This window comes from Pelophylax lessonae (genome assembly GCF_965119305.1).
Source record: "Pelophylax lessonae genome assembly, chromosome: 1".
Taxonomy (NCBI): domain Eukaryota; kingdom Metazoa; phylum Chordata; class Amphibia; order Anura; family Ranidae; genus Pelophylax; species Pelophylax lessonae.
In genome coordinates, this window is record NC_138768.1 from 885,318,769 (window position 1) to 885,323,567 (window position 4,799).

The window sequence follows — 4,799 nt, forward strand, 5'->3', positions numbered from 1 at the left end:
TCCCCTCCCCCCCCCCCATCATATAACATGGAGATATAATACATGACCCCCCCCCATCATATAACATGGAGATATAATATATGATCCCCTCCCCCATCATATAACATGGAGATATAATACATGATCCCCTCCCCCCATCATATAACATGGAGATATAATATATGACCCCCTCCCCCATCATATAACATGGAGATATAATATATGATCCCCTCCCCCTGCCCCATCATATAACATGGAGATATAATATATGACCCCCTCCCCCATCATATAACATGGAGATATAATATATGATCCCCCCCCATCATATAACATGGAGATATAATATATGATCCCCCCCATCATATAACATGGAGATATAATATATGATCCCCTCCCCCCATTATATAACATGGAGATCTAATATATGATCCCCCCCCATCATATAACATGGAGATATAATATATGATCCCCTCCCCATCATATAACATGGAGATATAATATATGACCCCCTCCCCCATCATATAACATGGAGATATAATATATGATCCCCCCCCATCATATAACATGGAGATATAATATATGATCCCCCCCATCATATAACATGGAGATATAATACATGATCCCCTCCCCCCTCCCCCATCATATAACATGGAGATATAATATATGATCCCCTCCCCCCCATCATATAACATGGAGATATAATATATGATCCCCTCCCCCCTCCCCCATCATATAACATGGAGATATAATACATGATCCCCCCCATCATATAACATGGAGATATAATACATGATCCCCCCATCATCATATAACATGGAGATATAATATATGATCCCCCCATCATATAACATGGAGATATAATATATGATCCCCTCCCCCATCATATAACATGGAGATATAATATATGATCCCCTCCCCCATCATATAACATGGAGATATAATACATGATCCCCTCCCCCCTCCCCCATCATATAACATGGAGATATAATACATGATCCCCCCATCATCATATAACATGGAGATATAATATATGATCCCCCCATCATATAACATGGAGATATAATATATGATCCCCTCCCCCATCATATAACATGGAGATATAATATATGATCCCCTCCCCCATCATATAACATGGAGATATAATATATAATCCCCCCCCCATCATATAACATGGAGATATAATATATGATCCCCCCCCCATCATATAACATGGAGATATAATACATGATCCCCTATCCCCTCCCCCATCATATAACATGGAGATATAATATATGATCCCCTCCCCCCCATCATATAACATGGAGATATAATACATGATCCCCTCCCCCCTCCCCCATCATATAACATGGAGATATAATATATGATCCCCTCCCCCCCCATCATATAACATGGAGATATAATATATGATCCCCTCCCCCCTCCCCCATCATATAACATGGAGATATAATACATGACCCCCCCCCATCATATAACATGGAGATATAATATATGATCCCCCCCCATCATATAACATGGAGATATAATATATGATCCCCCCATCATATAACATGGAGATATAATATATGATCCCCTCCCCCATCATATAACATGGAGATATAATATATGATCCCCCCCCATCATATAACATGGAGATATAATACATGACCCCCCCCCCATCATATAACATGGAGATATAATATATGATCCCCTCCCCCCATCATATAACATGGAGATATAATATATGATCCCCTCCCCCCATTATATAACATGGAGATATAATACATGATCCCCTCCCCCCATCATATAACATGGAGATATAATATATGACCCCCTCCCCCATCATATAACATGGAGATATAATATATGATCCCCTCCCCCTGCCCCATCATATAACATGGAGATATAATATATGATCCCCCCCCATCATATAACATGGAGATATAATATATGACCCCCTCCCCCATCATATAACATGGAGATATAATATATGATCCCCCCCCCATCATATAACATGGAGATATAATATATGATTCCCCCCCCATCATATAACATGGAGATATAATACATGATCCCCTCCCCCATCATATAACATGGAGATATAATATATGATCCCCTCCCCCCCCATCATATAACATGGAGATATAATATATGATCCCCTCCCCCCTCCCCCATCATATAACATGGAGATATAATACATGATCCCCCCCCATCATATAACATGGAGATATAATATATGATCCCCCATCATATAACATGGAGATATAATATATGATCCCCTCCCCCATCATATAACATGGAGATATAATATATGATCCCCTCCCCCATCATATAACATGGAGATATAATACATGATCCCCTCCCCCCTCCCCCATCATATAACATGGAGATATAATATATGATCCCCTCCCCCCCCATCATATAACATGGAGATATAATATATGATCCCCTCCCCCCTCCCCCATCATATAACATGGAGATATAATACATGATCCCCCCCCCATCATATAACATGGAGATATAATACATGATCCCCCCATCATCATATAACATGGAGATATAATATATGATCCCCCCATCATATAACATGGAGATATAATATATGATCCCCCCCCCCCATCATATAACATGGAGATATAATATATGATCCCCCCCATCATATAACATGGAGATATAATATATGATCCCCCCCCATCATATAACATGGAGATATAATACATGATCCCCTCCCCCCTCCCCCATCATATAACATGGAGATATAATATATGATCCCCCCCCCCATCATATATCATGGAGATATAATATATGATCCCCTCCCCCCTCCCCCATCATATAACATGGAGATATAATACATGATCCCCCCCCCATCATATAACATGGAGATATAATATATGATCCCCCCCCCATCATATAACATGGAGATATAATATATGATCCCCCAATCATATAACATGGAGATATAATATATGATCCCCTCCCCCATCATATAACATGGAGATATAATATATGATCCCCCCCCCCCCATCATATAACATGGAGATATAATACATGACCCCCCCCCCATCATATAACATGGAGATATAATATATGATCCCCTCCCCCCATCATATAACATGGAGATATAATATATGATCCCCTCCCCCCATTATATAACATGGAGATATAATACATGATCCCCTCCCCCCATCATATAACATGGAGATATAATATATGACCCCCTCCCCCATCATATAACATGGAGATATAATATATGATCCCCTCCCCCTGCCCCATCATATAACATGGAGATATAATATATGACCCCCTCCCCCATCATATAACATGGAGATATAATATATGATCCCCCCCCATCATATAACATGGAGATATAATATATGATCCCCCCCCATCATATAACATGGAGATATAATACATGATCCCCTCCCCCCTCCCCCATCATATAACATGGAGATATAATATATGATCCCCTCCCCCCCATCATATAACATGGAGATATAATATATGATCCCCTCCCCCTCCCCCATCATATAACATGGAGATATAATACATGATCCCCCCCCCATCATATAACATGGAGATATAATACATGATCCCCCCATCATCATATAACATGGAGATATAATATATGATCCCCCCATCATATAACATGGAGATATAATATATGATCCCCTCCCCCATCATATAACATGGAGATATAATATATGATCCCCTCCCCCATCATATAACATGGAGATATAATATATGATCCCCTCCCCCATCATATAACATGGAGATATAATATATGATCCCCCCCCCATCATATAACATGGAGATATAATATATGACCCCCCCCCCCCATCATATAACATGGAGATATAATACATGATCCCCTCCCCCCTCCCCCATCATATAACATGGAGATATAATATATGATCCCCTCCCCCCCATCATATAACATGGAGATATAATATATGATCCCCTCCCCCCTCCCCCATCATATAACATGGAGATATAATATATGATCCCCCCCCCATCATATAACATGGAGATATAATATATGAATCCCCCATCATATAACATGGAGATATAATATATGACCCCCTCCCCCATCATATAACATGGAGATATAATATATGATCCCCCCATCATATAACATGGAGATATAATATATGATCCCTCCCATCATATAACATGGAGATATAATATATGATCCCCCCCAATCATATAACATGGAGATATAATACATGATCCCCTCCCCCCTCCCCCATCATATAACATGGAGATATAATATATGATCCCCTCCCCCCCATCATATAACATGGAGATATAATATATGATCCCCTCCCCCATCATATAACATGGAGATATAATATATGATCCCCTCCCCCATCATATAACATGGAGATATAATATATGATCCCCTCCCCCCATCATATAACATGGAGATATAATATATGATCCCCCCCCCCCATCATATAACATGGAGATATAATATATGATCCCCTCCCCCCATCATATAACATGGAGATATAATATATGATCCCCTCCCCCATCATATAACATGGAGATATAATATATGATCCCCCCCATCATATAACATGGAGATATAATATATGATCCCCTCCCCCCATTATATAACATGGAGATATAATACATGATCCCCTCCCCCCATCATATAACATGGAGATATAATATATGACCCCCTCCCCCATCATATAACATGGAGATATAATATATGATCCCCTCCCCCTGCCCCATCATATAACATGGAGATATAATATATGACCCCCTCCCCCATCATATAACATGGAGATATAATATATGATCCCCCCCCCATCATATAACATGGAGATATAATACATGAT